At 42.5% G+C, this 19510-nt stretch overlaps 1 protein-coding gene across 4 annotated transcripts in view; it reads left to right on the top strand.

Annotated features, from left to right (window-relative positions):
* erfl1 (Ets2 repressor factor like 1) overlaps positions 1 to 19510 on the top strand; it is an 89241-nt gene that overhangs the window by 40451 nt on the left and 29280 nt on the right. For 2 of the 4 annotated variants that reach the window (XM_051407597.1, XM_051407594.1), the window contains exons 1-2: positions 7774 to 7872; positions 11715 to 11876. The gene's annotated coding sequence lies outside the window, so the exon portion shown is untranslated. Of the gene's footprint in view, positions 1 to 7773; positions 7873 to 11714; positions 11877 to 19510 lie in introns of those variants that run through there. The other 2 variants (XM_051407595.1, XM_051407596.1) reach the window with 1 other exon arrangement.

Raw genomic sequence — 19510 nt, 5'->3', positions numbered from 1 at the left:
TTTTATGACAAAGATAGGACAACATAAATGTATATATTTTGTTTTTCCTCTACGTAGGTGCAGCAATAGTAGTCTTGACTAGGCTGACAAATGTGAGTGAACACAAAGATAAGCTTTCATCACACGAGCTAGTAGGCATGTGAATTTTAACACTTCCAGTAAAACTTTAGTGTACAGTTTTCTCCCTCTGTGTTTTGCTGCTTCAACTGAAACTATTCAGATTTCAGAGGCAAGAGATGCTGCTTTTCACTTTTTTGAATTACTGCATCTCTTAAGTACTCACTAATCTACAAAGCAACTAATAAGTAGCCTGTTACAACATTCTCTTAGATGTCTTATGTTTATGTCTTTAAATGTTGCAAGTTCAAAATTACATTAGGTGCCGAAAGTAAAGGATGCACCCAAGTTGATCTGGGTATCTCATATCTCATGGTATCAGACTGTGTTGGTTGATATAGATCAAATTTTTTAAATAACATAGTTCAACCTTGAAATGCAACCTTATTCTCCTTTAAGTAATCGAAATGTAGCAGAGTAGCCTTGCTTAAGTCCTTGTAAACCTAAATATCTCCCTTCATCACGGAGAGAATCTCCCTTTTGTCGACTGGGGAATGTTTGGATTTCCTGGGGTCAAAGAACCTGGACTCACATCTAATCTGTAACACCGGCACCCAACATGGTTAGAGTGACCCTGCCTGAGACTTCTTAAGTCTGAATTCCTCTCTGGAGCAGGCAGGAAGATGTTTAGTTCCCACTGCATATGTTTTTGTTTTTCTCCTACACAGCCAATGTTAGTACCCCAGCAGTTCTCACTTCTTCATGAAAGAAGTTTTCCTATTGACACTGATAATGTGTTAATCAATACGGTAGTTTTGTGCTTATTCTAAACCACATTATATCCGCACCCTCTGTATGAATCAAGCCTCCGTGAGGGCCCACTGCAAGGGAGCGTCCCTCCATTGATTAGGTATTAGCTTCACCACCTCCAACGCCCAGCCATTTGTTTGCAAATGGTGCTCTATTTCGGAGGTATTCAAACGATCGCTAAGCATGGGAGCCAATATTTATAGAGGCTTTAACAGGTTCATTATAGTCAGCGGGGATGGTTCCACCGAGGGATGAAGCACTCATAAAGGGCACAACAGAGTATGTCCCCATACGCCGTGCATTTGACAGTACAGTCAATGGCTCCAATCATATCTCATCTGCTTTATGGCCACACCGACATTTACAGCTGTTATGGGGTTAAAATGAAAGCATTAATGGATGTGAAGGGCAGGGGCTCTATTCAGCAGGGTGCTGCATTTAATCAGGGGTCACTCTGTGTAAAGTCCGTAATCCACTTGCTGACAGTTAGTGCCACCCCAGGGTTTTGCTTGTATACACTGTTGCTTCAAGGGAGACGATGGGTGAAATGTACTAATTTAATTAACTGAATCGTGACGAAAAAAAAAAGAATCCTGCACACTCTCGATCACTTGTACTCAATTTATTGACAACATTTTGGTCTTAAGATCTTTGTTGTGTAAAGTCATATAGACAAAAAGCATGATTTTCTCAACATTTTTGACCAGATGCACCTGATAATAAAACTTTTATAGTAATGTTTGCTGAAACATGCAATACCGTATCTGTAAAATAGTAGTACAATTTCAGATCTTTTCTCATGTAGAATCCAGATCTTTTCTTTAAGCTGGATGTTTTTCAAATTATCTGTAGTGTACAGTCAAACTTTCTGCATTAGTTAGCAACATAATGCCTTTTACATGCACTCTTGTTATTGCACTGATTTATCTATAAAATACTCAGTTTGATGACATGCAAGTAGTGCTAAAATTTACATCTTTACATTTGTTTTGTTGTACACATTTTTTTCCATTTTCAGTATGTTGGCACAAATTAAAGTTTTTGAGCTTGTGTCCACTCCTTTCTCTTTCCTCACTCTACCGGATCATCATTATTCTCTTGCACTCCCCACAGTGCGAGCTTCTGCCCTGTTGAGCTTCTGTTTGAGTTGTGTCTCGTGCTAAAACTACCTTTTTTGTGTTCCCCACTTTCTTTCTGCTACCTTCCCATCTTCCGCTACACCCAAAGCAGCTTTCCTTTTAGACAGTGTGCCCCCTGTTTTGGAGTCACTGACCCCCCTCGGCTCTCTTCTCTCCCTACCGTCTCCCACTTAACCCCATATTTCACAGCTGAACTACGGCTAATTTCCCCCCAGTCCTTCGAACAGCGTTCTCTCTACTGCTAGAGCACGCTTAATTACCCACAATTAAAGCCAAACGCTAACGAGAAAATTGCTCTGTTATGAAATTACTTCAAAAGGACTAGAGTAAGTAGAATGGATTGGAGGAAAAGTTGGGTATTGCCTCGGGTGGCAGGGAAGAGCTTCTGTGGTGTGTTTTCCCCTCAAGCAGTCTCAGTGGAAGGCAGTAAGCAAAGACTCCATTGGCAAGACCCAAAGCTGTAGACTATAATATTCAATAGCTAAACCCGAGTGTTGGTACTGAGAAAGCTCAAGTATTCACTTTAGTAATGGAAGAGTGGATGTTTGAAAGCTTTGTTGTGAAAGGGGGAAACAACTTTGCTTGCCAGTTTGGTCTCTTTAATCACAGCAGTACATATTATGTGATGTATGTCATTGCATGTTTCTTACTTACAGAAATATATGTTATATTTGTCTCATGACAGAAATAATGGCAATCACTGTAGCCGATGTGACCAATTGATTTTGAATGGATCGCCTGCACTCTGTATGATGTGAAATGATGGCTGTTCTCTAAGCTGATTACATTTTGTGTATTGAAAGTGGCTAACAGTAATCACTGTACATGCCATGGTCTTTACAGATATTCTTTTCAAAGACATCACCCCTGCTGTTGATGGATTTATGACAAAGCACATACAATATTGCACCCAAGATGAGCTTCAGTTTTAAGTGACCACAAGCTAGTAAGTGTTAGGAAAACCATGTTTTTGCAACACACAAAGTTTAATACAGATTTATTGTTTAAATGTCTTGTATTGTATCTGGCTATGGAAAGAGATTTTTTTTTTCATTTGCCCAGATTTTGAGATATCTGTCTCTGATATTTCTGCCTCCATTCCACATTAAGGTTTCATTTTCGTGCTCACAGCATTGAAAACCTACATTTAACCATACTTAAACTAAACTAAAACTTGGTACTAAACGCAAAACATAGCTGATGAAAATATTTCATTAACAACCAATTGAAATTTTCACCTGATGGTTGCTCTCGATGAAAAGTTAGGGAATCACCAAAGTTATTACAGTTCATCCTGAGGGGGTTATGTTTAATACTTTTCATGGAAATTCATAGTTGTTGAGAGATTTTACTCAAAAGCCAAAATATCGCCCTCATGGTGGCACTAGTAGAAAAGTCAGGGAATTGCCATTAGTCATTAGGCTTCATCCCCTGGGGACAATGAATGTCTCTGAATTCTTATTGATCCATCCAGAAGTTGTTGCGAAATTTTAGTCTGTCACGTGGTGGACCAACTGACCAACATTGCCATCCATAGAGCAACACTCTTTTCAGAAACAAATAATAATCTAGAAACCTCTCATGGGGATTCTTTAGTAGAAAATAGTTTGATTGAAATTCTTCACCCTTTCACAGTGAGATCTGTAGATTATTTTGCATAACCAGGATTTATTTTTGGAAAGACACATTGATGTTGAATTTTATAACTCCCACTTTTCATTGCTATTATCACCACAGTTCCATTGTATTGAGGCGGATGCAGAAATCTCGGAGAATATCAAACTGTGGCCACATAAAACCAAAACTATCTGCATGGCTAGGTGCTACCAGGCAAGTGAGAATGTATGTATTCTATATATATTTGCAATTTGTGTGAACTGACATTTTAAGTCATGTTTTTAGATTGCTACCCATGAAAGCTCATGTTTTAAGATGACTGGCCGCCTACGTTTAATAAGGTTACACTGCGATCATGAACACATTCTTGTAACATAACAGCATTATCTTACAAAAACCTTGCGGAAACAGTGTCACGGCAGCCGAGCTGAATTGAGACACCCAGATGTTAGAGTGTATCCGGCACAATATACCTGACCACAAACCCCATTCTCTGTCACAGAGGAATGAGCCGAACCCCCCCCCAACCCCCTACCCCCCACCCCCCAACCCAATCCAATCTACAGCTAGCAAAATGAAACAAATAAACACTAATTCGGATTATTTACGTCCAGTTTACACCACATGACGAAAGGTATGAGAGAGAGAAAAAAGAGCTATATTGTGGGTGGATAATTGTAACAGTGGTAGTAATAAGTGCAGCGGCTACAGTGATAACAATTAGATTTGATTTCATTTGAGAATGCCTCCACAGCTGCTCCCCACTCACCCCCTTAACCCCCTTCTTCCCCTTTTTCCCTTCCCCCCTCCTCTCCCTCCCCTCGCTCCTCTCCCCCTAGATTAAAGTGGGTGTGTTAATTCCGTGGTGTAGCGATCGAACAGCTCTGGCAACAATGGGAAATGGGCTATTGATCAGAACAGCTCAGATTAAGACTAGGCAGTGGAGCTCTTTCTTGCTCTCTTTCCCCTCCCTTTCTCTCCATTTCCCACCTTCTTCTGCCTGTCTTCCTGGCTGTCCTGCTTGTATCATCTCCCCCCATGCTCCTCTCTCCCGCTCTCTTGTCTTTCACACCCGCAGACAAGAGGAGTGTTTGCATGTATAAGAGTCTATGAGGATTTCCTTGTGCCTCCTCCCTGTCCTTCCTCTCTTGCTCTCACTGCTTCCCTCTTCTAATTTCTGTGCCTACATCCAACCTCCTCTATTCTCTTAAAACATCATATTTTGGCTTTATTGAATCTAAAAGATGCACAGAAACTGACAAGTATGTAGTAGCTGCAAGCGGAAGCATAATGCATAGAATGTGAGCCTTTTAACGGTACACTCTGCTGCAGTTTGACATCCATTCACATGAGATTTTATATCAATCAGTCACACAGAGGCCCTGTGTTGTGCCACAATTAAAATCTGCCCTATCAGAACAGCTCACATACCAAAATTAGCTGTCATGATCGGGCCGCGGGACAGAACACATTGAATTTGCATTGAATAGACATAAAACATACCAAATGTGAGGAGACAGCAAATCCATACAGTGAAAAGTGAGCTAAGAATCCCCTGCTCTACTTATATTAATTAACTCAGTCAATGTGGATGTGATAGGTCAGTTATTCATCCTCTTCCAGCGCCTCCCCACTCTGTCGCATATACCTCCCAGGTGTCAGAGGCTCAGATGCTCCAGCTGCTGAGCAGGGATCAGCCGGGGGAAAAATACACCCCACTGTGGATGTTAGAATGAGCTGGTCTCATATCAGTGCTTAGAGGTTACTGGCATGTTTCAGTGTGTCTGCTTCTTTTGCCCTTTTCATATTTTAGAGGTGACACGCACAGATGCAACAGACACTGCATACATGGACAAATACTGACATGCACCGGCAGCATGCACACACACCAATGGTCACATCAATATTGCCATGACCCTCAGGGGACTCGCAGTATTGGCAAAGCTTTCATCTGCTGAGTGTGTGAGTGTCTGATACTCCTTGCTCCCGACACACACACACAGAGAAGCTTGATGTATAGTAAGAAAAAAACTGTCATACACACAAACAAATGCACTCTGGTTGTAGCTTTGTGCAGGTGTGAGCCCCAACATCAGGGCAAAGAGGTGAGAAAGTGTCAGCTGGAGGGATTGTGACAGAAGGCTGACATCCGCAGCCAACACTAGAGGGCGATAAAGAGGTGCTTGCGTTGTATCTGAGTGTGGTGATGGTGATGTATGTGCATGGCCATGGCTGAGACCATGGCCATGTTGTACCAACATTGCTCCATACAGTCAACATTTTTGGCTTCCACAGTTTGTATAACACATGTTTTTTGTTTGAAATCGGAATAATTTAAACACATGAGGTAGATGAGGGACAGTAGAGTGAATTTGGCTTTTTGAAACTTGAATTAGGGATGCCATTTGTGATTATTTTCATGATTTATTAATCTGCTCAAACATTTAGTCTACAAAATGTCAGAAAGTAGTGAGAATTGCCTATGGTAAAGTCTTGATGTTGCTTGTTCTGTCCAACAAGCAGTCCCAAACCCAAAGATATTGAATGTATGATATAAAAATCCTTACATTTGAGAGGCTGAATGAAACCAGTGAGTGTTTGAAGTTTTTGCTTTAAAAGTTGATGAGGTGACTAATCATATCAGCTCTAATTTCCGTCATCCCATTATCTTCAGTGAAATGGCTTCTTACTGCCATGTTACTCCTGCTCAGCACTAAAAAAAGACATGATCGAAACTACTTTTTGCTTCCACCATCTGGTCACTTGCTGATACGACCTCCTTTACCCTCCTCAGCAGTGGGGGCATGTCATGTTAGCAGTCCAAGAATCTGACCTTATTCCACTGTCAGAGTAATTATAAATCAGAGTAAGCAGAGAACACAGAATCCCGTTCTTCCTTCCAGCTTCAGTCCTCCTCCTCCCATTCTTTGATCCCTGTGCCTCATCTTCCTCTCCCCTCTGCTCTCCTCTCCTCTTTTGATTCCCTTGTCATATAGACTCCGGCTCTCCGCTCAAGTGAGTTCCATAGGTTTACCTAATTGATTATTAAGTTGCTGATTAAGGATCAATTAAATAATTAAAGTCTGTTAAGGGCAGAGTCGATTTACTGGCATGGGAGCCGGGGCATGCTCTCCTCTACTCTGTGTGTGTGTGTGTGTGTGTGTGTGTGTGTGTGTGTGTGTGTGTGTGTGTGTGTGTGTGTGTGTGTGTGTGTGTGTGTGTGTGTGTGTGTGTGTGTGTTTGTGTTTGTGTTTGTTTGTGTGATTTCAATCGCAGACGGTTGATAGAAGCGATGCTATTGAGTTGAAGCTGATATGTTTCATTGTAATGTGGAATTTGCTGCAAGGACAGTGAATTTCTTTATAGTGGTCAACTAAATCCAGACTGACAGGTAGGGCTCGACCTTTAGTAAATGGTGTTTTAGGTTTTCCTTTATGTTCATGGATCAAAAAGAAAATATTGTTGTGAATATGTAACATTACACTCCAAGATAGGAGATCACAGTGATTCCTCTCAGACTTGAAATCAGCCCTTGGGTGGATGTGGAGGTTTTCTGTCAGAGAAAACATTGTCAGGCACAATGAGTCCCAGTTGTAGGGACAACTCCTTCAAGTGACCACTTCCATCGCTTGTTTGTTGGGAATTACTCCCTGATTTCAAGTTGAGCAACTTTTGGGGGTCAGAATGTTGATGAACACAGTTGACTCCTTTGGTGGCCAAGAGAGGTGAGACAGAGGGGATGGAGAGGCTCCTCTTGTGGCAGCAAAGAGAGCCCTGAAAAGAGAAAACACTCGTGCACACACACACACACACACACACACACACAAACCTCATATATGAGACACAGGAGCGGAAACGGGTCGAATCCTACTTCAAATTCTCTTTCCTCTCGGCTTGTCGACCGGGGAAAACAAACCGACCCGAGGCACAGCGAATGGGGATTTACTAATTAACTACTTACACACGCACACACACTCACTGGGAGAGAGAGAGAGAGAGAGAGACAGAGAGCGAGAGAGAGACAGAGATGCACACCTCTTTTCCCTCTCCCTCCTCCTCCTCCTCCTCCTCCTCCTCCTCCCGCTCCCCCCCTCCCTCCCTCTGCTCTCCTCCCCGGGTTCAGGTTGGTAGTAGTGCTGCCTCTCCGGTCGCTGGCTCGCTGCGCCGTCAGAGTGAATGCGTGTGGATAGACTGGTCGCACTTCAGCCGGTGAGAGCTTTAACAGCATTTCCTGAAACTAATACTGGAGGTACGTCGGTCTTTGTACATTTTATCACATATTATATTTCTTTCTTTTTTTTTTTTTTTTTTTTTAAAGAGGGTGAATTCAATTGTTTTTATCTGGAGGAGAAAAAAAAGTTGTGCTTGTTGTTGCGCACTTGTGGTTGTGTTTGAAATACGGCATGATATATTTGCGCTGGCGATATTATCCTTCGTTATTTTGAATAGTTTTGTTATTACTAGAAGAATTGTGCCCGTGGTTTTTGTCAGTTTGAGGACTGAAGCTCGCGACAAAAAGTTGAACGCTGCGTAATTTACGCAGGCTCTTTTTATTTGTGCGGCTATTATTTGGAAGCTTGGATTTTGCTCCTCAGCTGCGCTCTCCTCTTCGGAAACGTTGTGAAAGTTTTAAATCTTTTGCGAGCATACACTCAGACACACTCGCCGCGGGAGAGAGGTAAACGAATATCCTAGGTTTATTTTTATTTTGGCGTGCCTGTGTGCAGGTGTGAGAGTCTGCACTGGAGCACTTTGATGCGTTCAGCTGTCGGCGTTGGCCCGGATTAGCCTTTAAGTGTCTCTATTTGTTAAAGCGTCCAGCTCTCACCTCCACACCGCCGTATCAATCAGTCAATTAAACAGCCACTCACACACAGCGAGCTGCACGAGACCTCAGCCGGTGCATCTCTCTCTCTCTCTCTCTCTCTCTCTCTCTCTCTCTCTCTCTCTCTCTCTCTCTCTCTCTGGTCCGTGTGGTTGCGTGAGTGACCCCGTTTAATTTACCTTTATAAATATGTTAGAAAGTGTGTGTGAGAGTGTGTGTGTGTGTGTGTGTGTGTGTGTGTGTGTGTGATGGTAATGCTCGGGTGCATATATTTATTTTTTATTTTGCTCTGTCCTCAGCTTTGAGGTGTAACATCACTTGATATTTTTTCATTTTTCTATATTTTAAAAATAATTAATAATTAATTGATTGATAATTAATCAAGTGTTTGTTTTAGTTACGCAGCGTAAAGTTTGCGTCAAATTTTTAAGTTCACCCAGCCGCCATGAACAAGCTGAGTTTTCCGAGAATTTATGTGCCCAGTTCTTCATATAACCCCATTTGAAATCAACTAGCAACTTGTGAACTGATCTGTGCCCGTCTGTCAATGGAATACACCGAAGTTTACTCCATCAGGAGTGAAGTCGGTGATTTGGATGTGTGTTTTCAGACTCGCATGGGAGTTTGTTTCAGAAGTGGGCGCATCAATACAGTGCGGAGCCAGACTACAGAAAAAAAAATTATTTGGAATAATCTTTATGTGAATTCTGTGGTTTCTCCTCAGATTTTTCTTTTTTTCTTTTTAGGTGTTTACTCCGTTACAACTTTGATGCATATTTATGTGCGCCGTGGGTGTACTCCATCAATTATTTGTGCCAGTATATTTCCAGATAAACAGTGTTTGTAAATCAATACATGCATGTAACTATTGCAGATTAAGAGATCGATCAATGGATCCAGCCTAACCCCAACCAATGTTGTTTTTCTGCCGTCAATTATTCACATCTAACTTTACACAACACCAGCCAGCCTCAACAAAGTTTTAAAGCCTGTCTGCGTGTGTGTGTGTGTGTGTGTGTGTGTGTGTGTGTGTGTGTGTGTGGGGTGGGTGTGTATGTGTATAAGAGTGTGCATGTGTCTCTGTGACACAAAATCCGGATTTACAAGTTAGGAAGTTTAAGGTTAATTTGTTCAATTTACAGTTGACCACACAATAATTTACCAAAACATGTAGTAATAATAATAATAATAATAATAATAATAATCTACATTATATTGATTCTGGATTCCTTTAAAAACATACAACGCATAAATAAAATAACACTGAACTACAGTCTACTTTTCGGATTTATGCCTGTTTTCCAGCAGCACTAAAAGTGGTTTTAGCTTTTTGCACTTTGACTCAAATCAGAGAAGCTCAGTCCGTGCTTCAGCCTTTGAAACAGTCCGTCCAGTGTGTGTTTTTCTGGGTGTGAAGTTTCAGGCCAACGTGTTGAACCTCTCCTCTCCTGTCTCCCTCCACGAGCTCGTGCCGTTTAATTGGATTATTTCTCTGGTTTTGTGCTTCTTCTCGACGGCCGCCTCATCCGTCTCCGTGCTGTCAATACTTGGTGGAAATATTTCCGACATTAAATGGCATTTGGGGAAATTTCTCCCCACGTCACTCACCCTCCCCTCCTTCATCCTTCACCTCTGCACGGCCGCCTTTGAACTCGTTAACCCGTCCAATTACATTTGTTATAATATCCGCGCTTTACTAAGAAGAAAGATAAATTGTAAATATTCCTTCAATCACCGAGAGCACTTCTTTGCTCCATTTATTTACAGGGACAATTATAATAAGAAGACTCTATTGCATTATCATATAGCAAGCAGGATAAAACTTATTTTCGTTTCAAACTAATTGGCCTATTATTATTATTGTTATGATTATTACTAATATTGTTATTATTATTAATTTTATTATTATTATCGAACGAATAATCTGCACTTAAGAGTTTATTTCTCAAAGCTTCTTGGTTTGAACTTGAAACTCAACCTTTCCCACTTTATTTTCGATTATGTTATTCTATTATTATCATAATCGTCGTGTGATTTTATTTGCTCAGATTAATAGATTTAATTTAAAGTTTAAGAATCAAAAAATTCTGCACTAATTTGCTGCTGTTCTGCGCGCAATTCACTCACCGCCACTTTCACAACATATAAATGTTGCTGTTTGTTTTTTATCTGTATCTGTGCTTTTGCCTTATTTGTAGATAATTGTTAGAATTATTATCTTAGATTAAATTAGTTACCTCAGTTTTTAAAGTCCAATTTGTGCCTAAAATCAGACCTACTTTTCGGGTTATAATCGTGTTTCCTTGGTGATGGAGGTGGAGGTATAACGATTTTGGATGTAACCACCCTTCATAATCTTTTTTTCTTTTTGCTATTTTTCTTTCCTCTTTTTGGAAATAGAATATTGGCTTTCTTTTATTCATCAAGGCAGTCGACCTATGGGGGCTCTCACCTCTCCTCATCTCCATCTCATTCGGAAAAGAAACTTCTGACAGGTGCGAGAGGCGGGTTTGATTTTTTAAAAATGCTCTCATCCTTAATGTGTTGTCATCTGGAAAGCAATTTCGTATGATCAAAGTGCGGCTAGTTAGTGCGGTCAATATCCTTTCCAGCAAGCTTCTCATATATCGATAACAAGACAGCAGAGCCTCTCGCTGAGCTGCATTCAGGGCCTCTGTATCCGCTCTGTGTGCCGATAAACCCGGATACGTCCCGTGCGTAAAATGAGCCATAACCGCATATATAGGCAACATTTAAGAATGCTTTAATATAAATACAGCCTAATTATAAGTCAGTCTGGAGATTTTGTTGGAATATTGTAGAGACTTCAACTCGAAGAGACTAATAAATACCGTAAAGTGCGATAAGGTCAACTTCATTCACAACTACGTGCAAAAACGCACCATTAAAGTCATCATAGGACTATTAAAGTAATTTCTCCTACTGGCATGTCTTCCTCCCCCTCGCTGTCTCCGTTACTGTATGACAGTAAAGAGTAAATAAGGTGATTGATCTGTGGTCTGTGGGGCAGCAGTGGTCCTGCGGGAAAACAACACAACACAAGCACCAGAGTCGGCTTCACTCGGCACAGACCACCGATGCGCCATCGGTTCCCTGGGTTTATTTTCATGTTGTTTCATTTATTTTATTTTTTGGATTTGAATGGAAATGTTGTCCTCACAGACTTGTGAGAAAGTTTTTGTTTAATGACAATTTATTTTATCATCTGTTGTGTTTTTGTTTTTGTGTGTGTGTTTTTTTTGTAGTGACGCCTTCTTGCAGTGCGACAGCGGCACTTTCCCCTTTCGCCTCCTCCCTTCCGGATCGGAACAAGCGCAGCGGCGAACGAACTCCAGACCAGTCCGAGAGACGGTGATCGGGCTTCGGCCTCAGGTGTATCTCTGAGGCGGGGCGACGCGGAAGTCCAGGTGGGTGAACTTCTTCCTCATCCTTAATCTCAGTCTCCCTCTGATTTCCTCGCTGCTTTTCTTTTTCACTTTTATTTGTCTTTTTAAACGATGCTCATTAATTGCAGGAAAAAACCTAATATTTTCATATTGTAGGTACCTTAAGTCAGTTAAGGTCAATATGTTTTTCCTTGGGAGGAGTGGTGGGTTGTTGATTTAAAATTGAAGACCAGGACTGACTAGTGTATCTATGTGGAGATAAAAAATATGACACTTGCAGTTGGAATAGTCATTTATTATAAATCTTTCTTTTTAAGGTATATTACTACACAATATGAAGCCTTTGAGTCAACTCTCTGTGAGCGTTACTGAGGAACTAAGATGGCACACTGTGAACAAAGACATTTTGATTGTGATACAATGTGTAGCTTATGTTTTGGACGTTGTGAGATTTTCTTGTTCAGATACTTTGATCAGTTTTTTGATTTATTTGTGCTTTTTTTGAAACACCTCTTTCTTGCTTTTGAAAATGTGTCGGCGGTGAAGCAATACAGACCTGTCTGTGAATAATCAAAGGTGTCTAATGCGCCATGCAATAGCCCTTGGCCATTACCGATCACATGCAACATTCTCCTCCAGCCAGCCAATGTCTGAACGCTTCCTCCGGCTCCTCTGCTCCCCCCTAATTCTTCCTGTCTGATATTAGCCTCTTGGCGCACCTTAAAATTTGTGTTTCATTATTCATTATTCAACACACATTACGGTTTGGTTGTAGACACACTTCTACCTGTTACACTCCAAGACTATAGGGCAATTGAAGGACTCCTCTGTATCTTTTCCCACTATCTCCAAGGCTCTCCCTCAACCTCCTCCCCCTCTCCCGTTGCCCTCGTACCCCTGTTGTCTCTCGCTGCCACACCTGGTAACTACAAACTTGTACACAATAATAACAGCCAGATGTATCCATCTATCTCTCTATCTAGCCTGTCGGCAGTTAGTGGAGTGGCTGAGAGACTTGCAGGCGTGAAAGGTCAGTTAATCAATGGCGCACAATTTGACAAATCCCAGCGACTCTTATCATCCTCACGGGCGTTTAGGGCCGAAAGGAGGACCACCGAGATAAATGCTTAATCCTGACTGCACTGTGAGAGAGAGAAGGAGTGAGAGAGGACAGAAGCAGGAGCGCTTTGAAGCAGATGGACATGCAAAGGTTGGGAGGTTGGTTTGGGGGGGGGGGGGCTTTGAAAGAGTTGGTGAGTGGAGAGAAGAGAGAAACGGGAGAAAGAAGGAGACGTGGAAGTGGCTCAAAGTGAAACTGGAAGGTGAACAAATGTGTCCGCATTTGGAAATGACACATTCTCCCTTTTTCTCTGTCACAATCAAAAAACAAACATGCGATCATCATCAAATTTACCTCAGGTTGGACAGGCCATGCACATGCCCACTGGGCTGACATAGAAATCCTGGTTCACTCTCAGTTATGGCTCTGATGCTGTGTGTAAAGTTGAGAAAAACCTGAGGAAAACAAAGGTGTATGAGTGGTTGAATTCTCCTGTGGCATGTTAGCCCGCCTGCAGCAGTGTGCAACCAAGAGGAAAATGAGCTTTTGTCCACAAGGCTGGCCTCTTTTTTTTTCCCCTCAGTTTTTTGAACTGCAGGGGTTTGGAAGGTGGCACAATATCTTTGCCCTTATACCTTTAACAAGAATCATCCCAGTATGACATGGCGGCAGTTTTTTATTGAACTGTAATGCACACTTCATTTCTCGTTGAGGTTTATTAAGGCATGAATCTCATTTAGGTTAAGGGTCAAAATGATGTAATTGTCACAAACATTTTTTGAATGTGCGCGTGCATGTTCACGTTCTGTCCGTGTGCTTCTTGCCAGAGAGCTGCTTGAGCAATCACACAGACAGACGGCTCATGTCCTTTATCTCCATCTCAATACAAGTTCAATGTAATTCGATTGGGATTAGTTGCACTGGCATGACAGCAGATCCCTAGTATTGCCAAAGCACTTAGGAGGCAATGACAGGACCACATCGACGTGTGCTAACACGTACGTACACACCACCCCGCAACTGGCCAACCTTGTAGAGAGAGAAAAAACAGAGAGAGAGAGAGAGAGAGAGGCAAAGTGTAGAATGGAAAGAAAATGTGACAGCCAAGTCAGAGAGGTTTTGGCAAAATCTCAGGATGACAAAGTTAAAAGATGATAGAAAGTTGTCGAAAGAGTGTGAAAAGAAGAGGAGAAAAATGATGAAGGGACCCGGATGACGAGCAGAGCTGAAGCATGACAGAGTGCGTCCAAAAAGATGAAAGAATGATTGACTCACAGGGAGAGTGATGGAGAGAGAGGAGAAAGATGTAGGGAGATGAAATGGAGAAAATAACAGATGAGAAGATGCCGAAAAAGGAAGAGAAGGAAGGAGAGAGATGCAGGGAGGAAAGGGCTGAAGACAGAAGAAGGGAGGACAAGAGATAAAGGGTGCAAGAGAGGATAAAATGTTTAAGAGTGATGTACGAGAAGAGGGGAGAGGAAGAGATTTACTAGAAGAGAGATTAAGTCAAGTTGTCCCCGGTCAGTCATTAATCCGATTTAAGAGCAATTAAGGTGAGACTGATTCCTTCCTAGAGAGAAAGAAATAGATGGAGAGGGCGAAGAGAGGGGGGAGAAAGAGAGGAGACAGCGAGGGAGAGAAGAAAGGAGTGATTGAAAGAGAAAAGTGGGAAAATAAAACAGGTGTTAGAACTCTGAATGCCAGTTAGTGGACAAATCAGAAACAGAAAACACGGCTATATATTTCAAACTGTGCAATGTAATAATTTCACACAGTTCTAATATTCTACTACATGTACAAACTCTGATTTAAAATTAGATCAAGCTACAAAGTAAGGTGTGAAAACTGTTAAAGGTCAAACAGAGGTTAGAGTGAGAGATGAAATATATCTTTTAAAATGTTAGTACATAAGGTTTTGGTCGTGTTTCTCTCACACACTGGTATCTTTGAATAATCACGGATTTCCCGCAAGATCAGGATCTTACAGAAGTAACTCCAGACACTGTTGACGGACGCTTAACGTGAAAGCAACCAACCAGGACTTCCCGTCCGTTACTTAGAGCTCTGAAGTTGCAAAGTTGAGTTTAAGGTGAAAGTACTGTGGCAGGGAGGAGAAAAAGACAGAGGTAGAGAGACGGAGAGTGAGGGACAAAGTGGACGAATCCTCCTTTGAATGAAAATGGAAAAAAGCACAGAAGCAATGAAGGTAGCTCCACTCCTCCTCACCCTCTTCCTCCCCGTCCTGCTCCAACAAACCCCTCCAATCCCTGCTGCTCTGTTGTTTCCAGATGTGTATCAGAGGTCTCAGGGTCGACAGAGGGGTCCCTCCACTGCTGTAGCATTTCTGTGTCTATTGGGAGATTGTGGTCCTGATAGCTCGGCCGCCTGACACGTACACAACAGTACATAAATCAAACGCACACATACACGCACTCACTCCATTTATCTCCCACTCAAGCAGTTCGGTGATAGCAGCCAACTCTGCATAGAGTCAGAGAGAGGGAGAGGTTGTGGTCTGTCTTGTTAAGTGGGAAAGTAATGGGTAGCTGTAAAAGGTTTACTTCTGTTGCTGCCATCTCTATTGTTCAGGCCTTTCCAGTGTTTGTGCCTCTTTTGTTTGATGTGCTTGAACAGTTTATAGCACACTCGACTGCATCCATAATTGCTGTTCCACATAACTGCAGGACAACAGTGTGTTATTATGAAGCCTGTTAAGGCAAAGAATGGAGCAAATTGGAAGCAGAGGTCATAGATTTTGTTGTGCAACATTTTAGGCATCTGAATGGAAATGGTTTTACATGATTTCATTGACGAACATCAATGCTGAATACATCTGTTTTTTAAAAGCACCCCGCCATTATAGGTAAAATTACCTACACACATCTCCTTATTTAATTTCATTTTTTTATCCTGGCTTTTCATCCATCAAGATTCTGTCTATTTTTCTGTGGCGCATCCATTGCAGTTTCTGTGTACCAATCTGTAGCCCATCACAAGTCCCAGATTGAGAGGCCATTTGGCTGCTGTTGACAGGAGGGAGCAGCTATTGACAGGGCCCTGCCGGGGAGGCGTGTCTCAGGCCCCACGTCCAAAGCGTTCGTGGCGTTTAATACACTGTAGCAGTGTTCTTCGCAGCCCTCACCCTGCATGCTACTGCCATAGGGATCAATATGCACTGGGTTAGAGAGAAATGGACCATCTGATGCACACTCAGAGAGGGGGATGAGGAAAAAAGAGTGAGAGAGACAGAAACAGCAGGGAGGGGTGGGTTAGCAAGGGATTTAAAGGGAAAAAGAGAGGGACGGGCTTGAAAAAGGGGAGATGGCGAGACCAAAAGGAGGAGAAGAGAAGAGAGGAAATGATTAAAGCGCGGTTTAAAAGACATGGAGGCAGAGCGCTGCCCCGCACAAAGATAGATAGCAAGGGAGAGAAAGTGGTCAGTGGTTGAAAGAGACATTCAGCTGGGAGAGAAAACAGATTGGAGTGAACGGGGATAGACACTGAAAAAGAGGAAGACTCTAGACACCAGGGAGGATACACACAGGAAAGGAAAAAAGACATAAGGGAAGAGAAGAGGGGGAGATAGGAAGGGAGGGGGGGTAGACGAAAGGAGGGGGGGGAAACAGAGAGAGAGAGAGTGCGGGGGAAGGATGAGGAGGAAGGGTGGGGAGGGGGGTAAAATTTCCATCAGGTTTTCAATTGGGGCGGATCAATAGTGTATTAGAGCTCACCTTGACCCCGTCTCTCCCCCTTCTCCCCGGCCCAGCACACAGGCCAAGCTACTCTCCCTCACAGCAGGGGACGGAGAGGGGGAGAGATTGCATTACGGCCTCCCTTTCTTGGACCAAAGTGGCAGAAAATGGCACAATAAAAGCAAGAGCGGACAGAAAGAAAGAGGAAAACTAAGTCGCGGCAGGCAGAAACAGAGAACGTGGGAGACAAGGAGTAAGAGAGAGCGGAGTGAGCTGGAGGAGACACCAGCGGGTGTTGTCGTGCTTGTTTGGGCAGAGCTTTCAAGGAGAGGAAGCCTGGTTGGGTGCTGGTGTGTGTGTGCACATATAGACTTTTGTGTGTCAAAAGGACGGATTGAAACTGAAACATGTCTTCCACACAAAATGCAATGCGTGCATGTATTCGTACACATACGTAAGAGTGCAGACTTACATATAGATGTTGTTTAAATAATTGTGCACACAGTGTCCTATGGTTTGCTTTTCTGCTGTCTACTGGGGTCATTGTGTCTGCACTAAGAAGTGCTCATACAACAACAACCCTGATTCTAATTGGATATTTGCAGGAACCCATTTTTGTTTTATATTTATCATGTATGTGAAGAAGAAAGGCTGTATGGATTGCCTGCTTTAACTTAACCTGCTTTGACTTAACCTGAGGAAACAAAACTTAAAGCTGCATTAAATCAACTTCTGACCACTAGGGGGAAGAAAACAATGTGAATCAAACTCACAGAAACATAGCACCTGATACAGTTTACCAGCTAAGCATCCTTGGAATTATGTACACATATCTGATGATTCTGTACCTCACAATTTACATCCAACATTCAGTACCAAAAAGAAAAGGTTCAAAGTAAAATCATTTCTACACAACTGTTTTTTTTAGCCGATGGAGCATTCTTTTGGTTGGTTATTTTAATCAATACAGCTGTCCACACATGATGCGTAACACCACCTGTGCTATATGCTGAACCTGTAGTTGATATTTACACTTCAAGTCTATTTTCTTCTATTTACACACGTAAATGTGTGACACTAGAGCTTCTGCTGCCGCTCCACTAAAATGGTGCTTTCTGTACACAGGCTTTGTAGACATTGTGCAAGGTTGTGCATGCTGGATTGGTGTGTAGCACATTTGCGTCCCATCACAGACCTGCAACTAATGCTTTTTCATTAACCGTAACCACAATCATTCACTACAGTTGCCATGCACAGATAGTAGATTTTAAAATTTTCATTTTAAGAGTACTGACACTGGACATAAAAAACAACTTTTAAAGAACACTGTCCTAGAACGTATCCCGCGGTTTTGCAAAATCCTCCAATATGGACGGACTTGTCTGGTGATAGGGTTGGGTGTATTTAAACATTGCCCTACTTACACATCCAGAAAACACAGAGAAGCATGAGCATTAGAGTGGAATTATGTTTCAGCCCATCTAATGAATGTCCGATATTCACAGGCATTTTTGCTAATTTTTGGTCTCCACCAACACCTGAGAAAAATATTTAGCAATTGCCTACATAGCTGGACTGTTTTCTCCAGCAATTGGTTTACCTAAATTTTCTGCAGTTTCATGCTAGCCAGGCAGCGTACATTCACCGTATCCAAGCATATGCTATTAGATAGAAATGACAGCTTACTTTATTTAGGGGTTGATGCTATTGAGAAATAACTACGCAGCCTATTTGTGTCACAGAAACAAAAGAATGAGATAAAAGTGGCTAAAAGCATTAGACTTGGCTGTTGATCCTCAGTGGGTTTAACACTACAAATTCACTTGATTCAATGCTAATGTCAAAAATCTACTTAGCCCTAAAATCTATCACAGCACTGTTCTAGTTTTCTGATGAAACTAGGTCTGTCATTCTCTATAGGATGTGATGTGAAAATCTGCTGAGGAAATAAGTTGCAAACACACACACACATACACAAGGATGGTAGGACACCCTCCATCACTGGAGGACAGCAAGACGTGAAGCTGTTTGAGGAGGATAGAGGCAGGAGGGCAAAGGGGGGGTGCGTTGATGGGGGGAGAGGTTGAATAAAAAAAATTGATCCGGGAATTTAGCATTTAGACACAGTTTACAAAGCGATATAGAGGGGAGGCACATGAGCAGAGGGGACCGTGCGGGGGAGGACACTTAACTTTACAATAGGTCAACTCTGCCTATTTGACTAACTGACATTTTGCCTTGTGTGCTGCACCATGCTCATACCCCAGAAAATAAACACAAAATACAATTCTCAGATTCTCCTCTCAATGATCCATCTTTGGGCGAGCGTGTGATCTAGCTGTTTAGACAGGAGCTTGTTTGTAAAAGTGCAGACCTACTAGCAGCACCATCCTCATCTCTTCCCCACATTTCCTAATGCTGTTCCTATTGTCACCCATCCACACTCCAGTGCACATGCACACGCCAAGATGCCCAACAACAACACAAAAGTGCACACACACACACACACACACACACACACACACACACACACACACACCCTCAGACACACACCCAGCAACACACAAACTCTGTCCCACTCGCTGAGGGGGAGAAAAGGAAAGAAAAAAGGAGAGAAAAAAGAAATCGATCGCCGGGGATAGCGGTGCGCGTCGGAGAATCGTATCTTGTCAAAATAATATATTACCCTCATCCCCGCCTGATCGATGCGGTGGATTAGGGACGGAGGGCTCCCTCTCTCCCCTCCTCTCTCTCCCTCTCTTCCTCCTCGGTGCTTGGTGCAGTTTAATATTTACCTCCGTGAAAGAGCGGCCGCGACGGCTCTCAGCCCTAATTGATTCCGACACATGGGGCTCTGTGCTCAGGCTGCGGATGAGAGAGGGAGGGCCAGCTGGAATGCAGAG

Source organism: Dicentrarchus labrax, unplaced genomic scaffold (assembly GCF_905237075.1).
Source record: "Dicentrarchus labrax unplaced genomic scaffold, dlabrax2021, whole genome shotgun sequence".
NCBI lineage: Eukaryota > Metazoa > Chordata > Actinopteri > Moronidae > Dicentrarchus > Dicentrarchus labrax.
This window is presented reverse-complemented; position numbering and strand designations above follow the sequence as displayed.